Genomic DNA, 12,314 nt, shown 5'->3' on the forward strand with positions numbered 1-12,314 from the left:
GAGGCCAGTGCTACCTGGGTGTGTTTGCAGAGCTGGGAGGGGAGCAGGGGCATGGCATGGCATGGCATGGCAGGGGGAGCAGCCTGCCAAACAGCAGAAAGGCAGCTAGGGGTGCGAATGAGAGGCTCAGGGTCAGCTCTGGGGACAGGCATCTGCTTTGCACCTGGGCAGGATGCTGGATGGCTCAGCCTGGCCTCGGGACCCACATCACAAGGGGGATGTGAAAATACTGGGGAGGCTGCAAAAAGAGACAGAAATTGTTTGGAAGCCAGAGAAGCTGCCCTGCAGTGGGAGTGCTGGGAGCTCAGCCTCTCTAATATACCGAAACCAAGAGTGAGGGGTGACATGATTATCATCAGTAAGTGCCTTCGGAGGGAGAAAATACAGGCTACTACAGAGCTCTCCAATCAAGCAAAGAGAAGCAGCACAAGCAGCAGCCTCTGGGAGCTGGAAGCAGACAAATTAGAATAGAAACAGGATGCAGATTTTAAAAGCAAGGGTGATTACCAGAGGAACAAACTGCCACAGGAGGCAGCGGATCCCACAGCTCGTGGTGCCCCCAAACCAAGACTCACACTGCTCTGAATGCCACTTCCAAAAAATGCCACCTCCAAAACTCCTGAAGCTGCATGGGGCTGGTCCACTGAGCTGGCACAGGGATGCATGCCACACACCTCCCCACACGTCAGCTGTGGCTGGAAGTGATCTGACGTGCCCTGTTCCTCGAGATGAACTGCCAGTGTGACCACTGCTCACACGGGGCTTCTGTGTAAAGGAAACACCGAAAGCTGAGATGGGTGTGGAGGAAGGAATTGGCAGGACAGAGGCTGAGGGACCCTTGCCCAGGAGCCTCACGAGGAGGCTGGTGGGACAGGGGCACCCGCCCAGACCCTGTGGAGATGTGCCACTGGTACCCAACCCACGCTCCACCAACAACTTCCATGTACATAGATTTTTAAACAAAGGCAAACAATCTGATTTGCTGTAAGTTTTCCCTTTGGAGACAGCTCTCCCACGCAATGGCAGCACGAGCTTTGCCTTTGGGAAGGGTGTTTGGCTCACGTTAACCACAGCACTGGGCAAAAAATAAATGGGAATCCTTCATAAATGGAGGCAAGTGGGGTGGTTCCTGTGAAGGCACCCCTCATGCTTAAACATACCCCAGCCTGAGAAGGCAGGACCTGAGAAAGCATTAATGTGAGCAGGCTGGGAGGCAGCAGCTGGGAGCATCACTGGAGGATGCTGTAGCCATGGCAACGGGAGGGAACACGCTGCCACACAAATCAAGGACGTGGTTTTATTGTCCAAGAGCTGAGTTTTTTAGACCAGTTTCTAGGGACCTTGTGTTAATAACAGTTGCATCCTATTTATCGTGGGCCTTTATTGTCTCTGAAATGAGCTCTCCAGGAAAACCTGGAGAGCGTTTCCTCGGAGGCTGAGCGCCAGAAACGCAACTCCAAGTTAAGTGGTTTGCTTCACTGGCAATTCCCTCCCATGCCCACACGCTTTGAAACACAGAGCAGACTGATTAACTATTAATAACAGGACAGTTCCAAACAACATATTATGCCCCATTTTGTGCCAGTGCACCCAGAGCTCTCCCTGTGGCAGGAGCTGGCGGCGGTGCGGGAGGCTGAGCGCTGGCAGTGAGGCTCCTCACCCCCTGCAGGTGGGACACACAGTGCTTTTCCCTGTTGTGCACTCTTGCTTGGCCATGGCACATCAAGAGGTTTGCAAATCCCGTAGCAGCCAAGCTCCCAGCAAACCATCAGCCAGTTCCCAGAGCCTCCCCCCGTGTTTGCCGACGGAACGGTGCCGGAGCAGCCCGGGGTGGCCCTGCCTCATGCCCAGGCGCTGCACACCCCAGCAGTCTGGGCAAGGATCAGCTCAGGTGACTGGTGAAGATGAACCATGAGGTGTGGCTGTGCACACAGAGCTCCCCAGCACACCTCAAGGATAACACCATAAGCCCACGAGTAAAGCCTGGGATTACTTTCCTACTTACAAACAGCAATAGCTATTAACTGTGCTGTTAGATTATTTCCTGTATAGAGGGAAATTGTGGCTGGCTCCAGTAAGGTTTGCCTATAATGAACACAGTCCTCTCCTGCATCACAGCAGTGGTTACAGGCACCTTTGCTGAAATCTCTGTTGGAATCAGAGACCCCCAGGATGAGTATCTCCTGAGAGCCCAGATGCAGCCCCACACAGGGCAAAGGCACGTGTTCACCAGCACTCAGCAGCCCTGAACACCTCTACATTAAAGAGCCATTCATCTTACCACTGAATGTGATTCACTTTTACTAGCACTCTGCAGCAGTAATTCTGTTGGATAAACACCATCAGACCACTGGCTTTTTAGTCTTTGACTAAAAAAGGAGTATAACTGTCACCCTGATGCGCTGAATGTAGCTCAGGTGTGGCTGGAGACGAGCAGCCAGCTGCCAGCTTGGGGTCTCAGTTCTGCCCCTGGACCCACTGCTCCCAGCACTTTCCAGACTGGGGGTCTCGTGTAGGAGGGAGAGTGAAATGGGGCAAAAGCACCTCCAGCTTGGCAGAGGTTGCAGTGGAGCTGGAGCTGCTTCCACCCCATTTCACCCTCCAGGAACTGGGGAGCACGTTTGGTTTGCATTCAGCGTTTGCCCTGGGCAGCATTGCTGGCTTTCTGCCCACCCTGGTGGTAACTCAGCCCTTCAAACAGAACAGAAAAGTTTTCTTTTCTTTCTTTAACCAACAAACACAGTCACTAAACCCTGCTTTGTGCTTAATGCAGTTTTGCATCAAAGCACCTACAAGGCAATTCATTTATGCCAGGTAAGCTTCTAAGGCTTGAATCTTCCCCGATGGCTCTGCTGGAAGGCTACAATACCCCAGCAGGTCAACAAGCTGAAAGCAGTATTTCATCTGGCAATTTATCCAGATAAATCTTTCAAAAACATGAAATAAACTGTAAAGATGGAGACTGTCAAATGGGCTGTGCTAGCCCAGCTCCTGAGCACAATGACCGAGCATGAAAGCAGCAGCAGCAGCCCGTAGGGCACGGAACAGCAGGGCCCTGCCAGCCAGGCTCCTGGGCAGGAGGATCAGCCAGCCCCTGTGCACAGAGCACTCAGCCACATAAACCCCATCGGTTTAAAGACAAAGTGTTTTCATTAATTACTGTCATTATCATCATCACAGCTCCGATGTTCCTGCTATTACCATCAAAAGCCACAGTCACACACCCGGGAAGCTGAGCCCTTCTGCACGTTGGGAAGATGTCCCAGCTCCTGTGACGGCTGCTGGCTGCTGCCCTGGCGCTGGGCCCCCACCTCCAGCTGCCTCCCACCCACCCACCACTGCCCTGCAGCACCCTCACACACTCGGCACATACACTGGCCTGAAACAATGCTCTTGCTGTATCATGTATGTGGGTGGAGTCAGCCTGTGGGGTCTGGAGGGGGATGGACTGGGGACCCTCCGTGGGGTTTTTGGGGACAGGATGGAGCCCCTCTCCCAGCTCCAGGCACAGGAGGTGCTGCCACAGCACACACAATGGGACAAGCTCTTGGGGTTTCTTCCTGTGTTAGCACAGGACAGAAAGGAGCATGACCATGCCTGCACCTGCAACGGGTGTTTGGGGCTGAGCCCATGAGGTCTCTGGGAGCGGCACTGGGGGCTGCAAGGCAATGAGCAGGATGAGGGCTTGTTCTGCCCTGCCTCATGCCACAGGGAACAACACGACCTGGGCACCCAAGAGACAAACTGACTGACTCACGTGGCAGGTCACCAGCTGCCACCAGCTGCTCCTTGGCATGGGGTGTTTTTAAGAAGGCTACAAAACCCTGAGGTCCAAGCTGAGCCAAGACCATGTGGCCCCCACCTGCGAGATGACGAGAGCAACCAAGGCAAACTCCAGTGCAAGTAATGGTTTTCCTGCCATTGTTAGTGGGAGAAAAGAGGGGCTGATGCAAATGGCTGTGCATGCTTTGGGTGAAGAAAGGCCCCTTTGTGCTGCACTCATGGTAGGCATTGTTCACTGGCTGCTCACCCCACACCCCTGCTCGGCTGGCAAGGTTAGCAGCAGCCTGACTCATCTCTCACATATGAGCTGCCTCCATTTGTGCCATTGACTTCTCTAACATCTTGCAATCAGGCTCATCTTGCTCACTAACTCCTTCTTCCTCTTCACTGTGTTACAATGAAGAAGAGAAGAAATGACTTCCTAGTAACACGAATCAAATCCTTAGCATTTAGTTCGGCTCCATCACATGCTCCAAACTTCTCAGCCTCACCCAAATCTGGCAGAAGGAAACGCTTTGCTAAAGCCAGCAGAGGCTGACCCAGATTGGACTCCTGCTTCACCAGAGATTCTGAGATCTGGAGAAAAAGAGCAGGTAGTTGCATTTCGGTGCTTCTGACATATCTCTACCTAAGCACAAGTAATTCCACCACAAGGTGACTGCCCAGGGCCCTCCCCAGTCACTCCGAGGCACAGATGGTTCAACAGCCAGACCAGGAGCTCCACAGCCCCTGGAAGTGAATGGGCTGCTCAGGGAAAACCAGGACACAATGGTTAATCCAGGAGCTGATGTGCTGATGAAGCTGTGAAGATGAAAGGCCTAGCAGGAGCTGTGCTCCTTGCTCTTCTTGCATGGATGTCCCCAAATTACATGCTGCTTAGAAAATGCTAGAATTATAGTGCCAGAATGCTAGAACTACAGTGCTCTGGATCCCACCGTGTGCATCTGATGGCCCCGACCCATTTCGGCAGTATCTGGTTCATTCCCACTCTCCAGTCTAAAAAGGAGCTTCAGCACCTGCATCCCAGTTCTCCTGCAGCAGGGAGACTGTGTCTCTTCTTTGTTCCCCCCTCACAGGGGGGGATCCTGCCCATAGCAGGTCCCTGCCACACCGCCCCTGCTCAGGCTCCCCTCGCAGCACGGCACAGCGTGGCACAGTGCAGCACGGCTTGCCCGTGCTAGCAAGTGCTCCTGGTGATGCCCATTAGCTCTAATGGGAAGCTACACTGCCATTACTTCCCATCAAGGCTAACACTGCAGTTACCTCTGCAGAGGCACAGCCACCTCCCCAGCAGCTACACAGACCATCAGGGTCAGCAGCCACAACTCAATTCTCCTTGATACAGAAACCAAATTAGTCCATGCTGGGGACTGGCAAAGAAGTCCATTAAAGCAGGAGGATGCAAGATGAGCCCTGGGCATCACCCTTCATCCTGCAGCCCCCACACTGCCCTGAAGCACAGAGACATCCCAAGCCAAAAAGGGGAGAGAGCTGGGACAGCCCAGCAAAAGCCTCATCCCCCTTGACTCCAGCACAGCAAGGTCCACATCTCAAACACTACAAAAGTCTCTGGGCATGGAAGATCCCCTTGGTCAGCCAAGGGGAGGGATGGGGGTGGGGGCAGGCGTGTGGGCAGCGCTGCTCCTGCTCCAGCATCCCGCTCTGCTGTGGCGGTTCCATCCTGCTGTCCAGGCAGCAGATACGGGGGCTCCTTGTTCGTCTATTTCACACATTCACTTCAAGCTCATTCAGCATGCTTACTGGGTCATGAAAGGGTTTCCACATTTATCTGTCCTTACAAATTCAGGATAAACTACAACTTCTTGTCAGGCTGCAGGGGGGGGAAAGACTTTTCATCCTCCCTGGATCCAGCCCTACCTGCTCTCTGGAGCAGTTTGCAAGAGTTTGTGTCAACTCTTGATGCTCCCCAAACATCTTGGACTCTGAACAGAAACTGGATTGTTTCTGGGTCTACTTTAATGTTATGTTTCCATAATGAAGCCATTTGCAGCATGAGAATTAGGATTGTGTAACGATTTATACCAGTGATACGGGCTTTGCAGGAGCTGCTGGCTGAGAGCACTGGCACCGAGGGGAACCTGCAACGGAGGAGCCCAGCCCTGGGAATTAGTTTGTGTATGTTAGTATTTACTAAAAAAATAAATAAATGATTTCTAATTCCAGAAAAATAAAGTAGCTGAAGAGAATTGCCAGTCTGATCTGGGCTTGCAACAGCACGACATGGCCTCGGGGCTGGCACTGCTGCTTGGCAGGCTGATTCGGCAGTCTGTGCGCATCCAGCATCCCGTGGGCGATGGGAAACGAGCCAGAATGCAAACCCAGGGAATGTTTAATTTCTCCCCTCCACAAACTTACTACCTTCTTTCCCAGGAACAGAATACACAGAAACAACCCCATGCAGAAGACAAGGTTCCTGACTGCCTTCTGGACACCAACCTCCTCCAAGCAAAGGCAGAGGGGAACCAAACGCCCAGAGCCACCAAAGCCATAGTGACCCAACCAGATGGATGGAGCCAAGAGCACAGCCCTCCTCACTCCCCACCTTCACACCCAGCCTGGGAGCCCCACCATGGAAAGCAGTGCTGCTCCCTTCACTGACCAAGCAGGAGGAGTGACTTCTGACAGCAGAGCCTTGGCTGGCCCTGGCCACCAGCTCTGCTGCTGCAGGGGAGACAGCGGTGTCAGCAAGGGATGCGAATGGAAAACAAAGAGCAAAGGAGGCTCAGCTCCAGCACAAGTCACAGCCCCACAATGCATCTCTGACACTGGCAGCTTTTTTTTCACAGCAAACATGATATTAAAAGGTTTAGACACCTATGCAATAGCTGCACCTCAAAATCACCCTCACAGCAGACACAGGGAGATGCTGCTGGCGTGCAACAACTAATTAACCTCAGGACAGCTTCAGAGGCAGCTCCTACGCTGAGGACTGCCTTGGTCTGCCCTTGGAGCACCCAATACCCACCACTGCAGCTAAAACCCATATGGCACAGACCAGGGAGGGATCTCACAAGGAACTTCTGCTTTACCTCCACAAAGGCAGCAGCCCCCATAACCCCAGTACCAGAGAGGGGCTCAGGGTGACATGGCAGAGACAGGGCAGAGCTGCGTGTGAACAAGCACATGTGTGGCCACCCATGCTCCTGTGATCCTCCCTGGGCATATGAGGGCCAATCAAATCTGCCTTGGAAACCTACACTGAGACTCTTACAGGATCAAACTAATAATTATGAATAAAAATAGAGCTGGAGTTTCTGGGTTGCATAACAAGGAACGATGAGAGAACAAGCCTGGGGGCCCGAGCCTGGGCAATGCTCGGGTTTGCTCAAACTGCTCGTCCAGCTCCAGCCTGGTTAGTCCTTTGTTTTGCTGCAGGAGCTGTGACTGCAGCTGGGCTGGCAGTTGAACCCAAAAACAGGACAAAAAGGCTATCACAGTCCAGAAAGTTGCAGATGGCCTGGAGCAGATAGGTGCTGGCACAATGAGCTTATCTCTGCTCAAGTTCAGCTGCAGAGAGCACACGGCTGGTCAGTCCTGACCAGGAGCCTGTCCTGTGGCAGGGGCCAGGGCATGGGCAGTAGCCCCCTGGGAGGGTGGCACCAACCCATGGGCAAAATACAGTGAAAAGGGGAGCTTAGGCAGAAGTCAGGAAAGAAAAATAAAAGGGATTTTGCAAACAAGGGCAGCACAGTGAAATAATTAGGAGAAGGGAAACAGGGGCTCCAGGTTTGCTTCTAAAATGAGAAGGGTGGAAGAAATAGGCTGTGTTTGCAGCCACTGGCAGCAGCTCTGCCAGAACTGGAGAGCAGTCCAGCTCAGTTTCTGTCTCAGGAGGAACAAAGCATCAAGCCACAAGAATCAGGGATCCTCATTCCTGCAGCAGGATGGATGATCCTAACACAGACACCCCTGAGGAGCTCTAAGGCAGAGGGGGCTCAGCAGAGGACTGTGATTTGCCCCTGGGAAATGGCCTGGTGTCCATGTTCCTGCAGAGCAGCCTGGCTCCCATGGGCAAGCTCTGCCCAGGCCCCATGGCTGGGTAGTCCATTGACTTCCTTCTTGCTGGAGCAGAATAAAGTCTGCTTTTGTGTGCCATCATACCATGTAGGCACACTCACAGCATGCAATTAACTATTTAAGCATCTGATTAATTGTTCAAATTGAGGGTGACCCAGTGGCATCATCAATGTCCATCAGGGCAAGAAAGCAACACGCAGCAGCAACTAAAGTTTAGCTGTAACATCTGCAGGCAAAATTGTCCTGGGTTTTGGTGCCTGGTGTTCAGAGGCTTCTGACCACCCACACATGCTCTGTGCCTCCCTCACAGGAGCTGACTGGTGCCGGTCCCCTGCAAGGGCTGGATGTGGCGTGTGGCTCATGGTGACAAATGGCATCAGTTTTCCCCCATGCATTTGTCCATCGTTCTCCACGTCCCCGTATCCCCCGTTGACAGGCAGCCCTTGCCCGTGGCCCAGGGCTCTGCCTGCTCTCGGCAGCAGTGGCGCAGGTGCAGCGGCATTTCCTCGAAAGCCGCTCGCCAGGCGCCCGCCGAGAGGGATGGAGGCCAAGGGCCGGGCTGGGGCCAGCGCCAGCCCCCCGTGCAGCCCGGGACCGTGTCCCTAAGCTCTGTCAGCCAGCTCCAGACCGCTCTCCCTGCCAGCCTGCCCTTCCCCAGCTCTCCTTCAGCCCCTTTTCCCCACGATGCCCCTGCGACATCCTGCTCCCTGCAATCGCTCCTCACTCCCACCCTGCACAGCTCACCAGCCACACAGGGTCCCGAGTGCCTGAGGCTCTCACCTTCCCAGGGCTTTGGCCATACCTTGCCCTGTGTGTGTGTTATTATGCCACTACATCAATGCCGTCTGATTGTGACAAGACAGGGGGCCACTGGGCAAATACCAGCTGCTGTTTGTACACCAGAGTCCTCCTCAAATACAGTTAAACCTCTGACGCTCTCTGGGACTTTAGTGTGTACATTTTCAAACATCCTCTGGTTGCTCCTGTGCTGGGATGCAAACCCAGCCCCACCATCACCACCTGGAAGACCTCTCCCATCTCATTTCAACCCCACAAATGAGTCCAGCATCCTCCCGGGTTGGAGCTGCACCAGGAGCAGCAGCTTTTGCCCTGACAGGTTTCCCATCAACCACAGTTTAGAGCAACAAGAAACATCACCCTGACCTTGCCACACCGAAGGGTTTGTGACCGTGTGCCAGTCACCACCCCAGGCTGTGCCAGCCCGGCGCTGCAGCAGAGCCCTCCCTGCCTGGCACCACCGAATCACCGCTCGTGTCTCGTGCTTGGTTTACATCCTGCCAATTCACACAGCGACAGGAAAAATAAGATAGGGGCTCTCCATGTAATTTCAGCTTTTAATTCCCCTCGCTGCTTATCAGCAGGGATGCAGACAGCTGAACAAGAGCTGACTCCCATTCAAACGGCAGCGCCCGTCACGGGCACTTCAGGCACTGAACCCTCACCCCGAGCAGGCAGCCGGCTGCCAGCTACGGCCACGCACCAGCCTTTGCAGGCACAGTCCCAGCGTTACACTGGAAGCACAAAATGGGAAGTTTATTGCAACAAGCAGGCCTCAGGAGGTGCCAAATCCCCAACTGAAGCCCACAGGCAGCTGCAACACTGCAGGGCTTGCCTGGCACCCAGCTCTCCTCAGCCAGGGGACACAGGCACAGAGCTGCAGCACACACGGCTGCAAACGTCCTTAGGCCAGTCCATTTCAACCGAACTGGTAGTGTTTACTCTTTAGCCCTATTTTGTGTGTGTCAGTGCACTGAATCATCCCTGATTAATGCCTAATTAATTTTCAGAAGTCCACGCACTCCGAAGGGCCGTGAGCTGGCAAAGCCTGGCTGCGTGGGTCAGGGTCACTGCTCTGCCATCCATTTGCAAAGACAGACGCCTCCTTTTTAACTGGGACACGCAAAATGACTAATTGAAATGTTATCTATTCTGCACATCCCTGAACGTTCCCGGCAGAGCTGCAGGTACATCACCCCTGCAGACACACATCTGTGTCCACCGGGAACAGGACACAGCGAGAGAATTCATTTCAAGAACTTAAATCAACAACTTATTGCTTTTCAAGTATTGTTTATCCAAAGGGTAGAAAATATTTCTCTCTTGATCTTTAAACCTACCTGGGTACTGGAAGTAGATCCAGTAACTTATGACCCAAAGGCCCTCCAAGCCAAGTAGGGGACCTCTGCTCTCCTGTGCTCGAACGGCTGCCATGATATCAGAGAAACTAGTCCAGCTCCTCAACGGCACAAAAAACCTCTTGTGGATTCTGGATCCAATTAAAATTATTTCAGGCTTAATGATTTGAGGTGCTGCTGGTGATGGAGAGCTCTAAATCTTATTGCAGTGCATATTTTTATGCCATCCCTCAGAAGCGAATCAGAAAGGGAACACTCCCTGCAGCCACGGGTCTCCTGGACCTCAGGCGAAAGCCTCAGACTGGCCTGTGGCAGAGGGAGACCCTGCACCAGGGACGCTCAGGGGCATGGGGAGATGCCCAGCCAGTCCCACACCTTTCAGCGAGGCACAGGTTCCCAGCTCCACATCTATAGCACAGATGAATAACATGGGGAAAACACAATGCTTTTCTCAATGAAATAAAAGAAGAAAAATGCTAGTCTTGGCACCTGGTTATGGGCACTCACGTGGCACTGAGGGGGTGAGGAAAGCCACCTCTCCTCCTTGGCAGCAATTCCTGCTGCATGAGACCAGTAGCCAAAACCTGCTTTGCTTTGCTCCTGCTCACCTCCTTTTCCCAGACACTTGCACAGAGCAGCACCTGTGTGACCCATCGCTGGAGCTGTTTTCTGCCCTTCCTCTCCCTGTCTCTCTGTTAGGGATTTAACTTGTCTTAACAAAGAGGAGTTTGTTGTGGCCTTTACTCTTAACCCACGCTAAAGCAGCAGAGCCAGCAGTGTGGGTGGGTTGGGTGCCCCTGGCAGCGTGGTGACACGCAATGACTCAGGCAAGGGGAGCACGTGCAGGGCTCCTCCATCATCTTTGGGGCACAAAGCGATGGCTCAGTGGGCTCACCCAGCACTCACCACTCAGCAGAGACTGGCTGCACTCCTGAGATGTGTCAGCACCACAGCAGGTCAGTTCCTGGACCTAACGGCCTTGGACATGCCCTTAAAAAAACCCTACCCAAAGGAGCTGCCTTTAAAACAGGGTGATCACATTGGAGCAGAAACCCAAAGTGCACAAAGGGAGTGTTGGAATTTTTAGCAGCCACAACAAAGCGAAAGGAGAGAAGCTCTCTTCAACCTCATCCCTTCCAGAGTGACTGAGCAGTGCTGTTTCACAAGTGCAGCCCAGTATCCTGAGAGCGTGTAAAGCCGAGGTATCATGTCTGCAGACAACACTCATCCAGCACAGTGTGTGCACAAGACTCAAGTCAAGTTTAATGTAAAAAAGGTTCTGCCTGTCTGTTCCACTTACTCACATCAGACCAGGTTTCACCAGAGTGTCTCTGCAAAAGGGAAGCAGTGCTTTGTGAAACCTGGGCAAGAGAAATGAACTCGCACCTCAGGAATGCTCCTGTGGGTCAGAGAAACCAACGCCACTTGCACCACGTTGATTAAGAATAAACAGCCCTGTTACATTTCCCATCTCTGATGTATTGTGTGGGGTCTCAGACCAGTGTGCATTCACAGAGAAATAAAGGTCAGAAGGTTCCTCATCCCTGACTTCAGAGCAGGGCCACCCACACCCCACTGGCTGTCCCAGTCCTTTGGTCCCCCCAGCTCCCGGCTCCTCCTCTGTGCCCACCACTGCCAGGGAGCACTGACACTCTAGAGAATTTGGGCTTAAATAGCTGGGAAAGGGGGAGTTGAGAGAGCCCTTTCACTGCTGCCAGCGGAGACACAGGCAGCGTGCCCGAATTCACCCACTGCAGATGTGGGGACCTCGCTCAGACAAAGAGGTGGTGGAGCAATTCCACCCACTCAAACCAAGTTGCCCAGGAGCAGGACACCACAATGAATTAAGGAGTCCTTCACTGGCTGGAGAAAAGGTGTCACGCAGAGAGGCTCAGCACCCTGACTTTGGCACCCGAGATGTGCTGTGCTTTCCCAGAACACAGCCACAAGGACACCACACAAACACAGAACACGTGCTGGCACTAGATTTTTGTATTATTTATGCATGGAAGAAAGTGCAGCCCATAAAGATGACGTGTGCACACTTCACCCTGTGCTGGGGAGACCCAGCTCAGTGCCTGCACTCACCTCCTCCTGGGAGACTCACAAATGCTGCCTCACTACATTTTATAAGGCCAGTCCTGCAGGACCACCCTGTACTGCTGGGTCCTGCCCTCCCACCTCCCCAGTGAATGCTGCAGGGAGCTCCCAGCTGGCAGCCAGCCCCCAGCAGAGCCGGCCAGGTGAGGAGGATACAGATCCATTCTCTGCTGTTGCTTGCTATGGAGATGCAGAAAAGGCAAAGCAGAAGCCAAGCAGCCGTGAGCAAAGGCCGGC

At 53.4% G+C, this 12,314-nt stretch overlaps 1 protein-coding gene across 3 annotated transcripts in view; it reads right to left on the reverse strand.

The window, feature by feature from the left end:
- Positions 1-12,314, reverse strand: part of FRMD5 (FERM domain containing 5) — an 83,316-nt gene that overhangs the window by 49,929 nt on the left and 21,073 nt on the right. The gene's annotated exons all lie outside the window — the stretch shown is intronic.

This window comes from Colius striatus, chromosome 7, assembly GCF_028858725.1.
Source record: "Colius striatus isolate bColStr4 chromosome 7, bColStr4.1.hap1, whole genome shotgun sequence".
Lineage (NCBI taxonomy): Eukaryota > Metazoa > Chordata > Aves > Coliiformes > Coliidae > Colius > Colius striatus.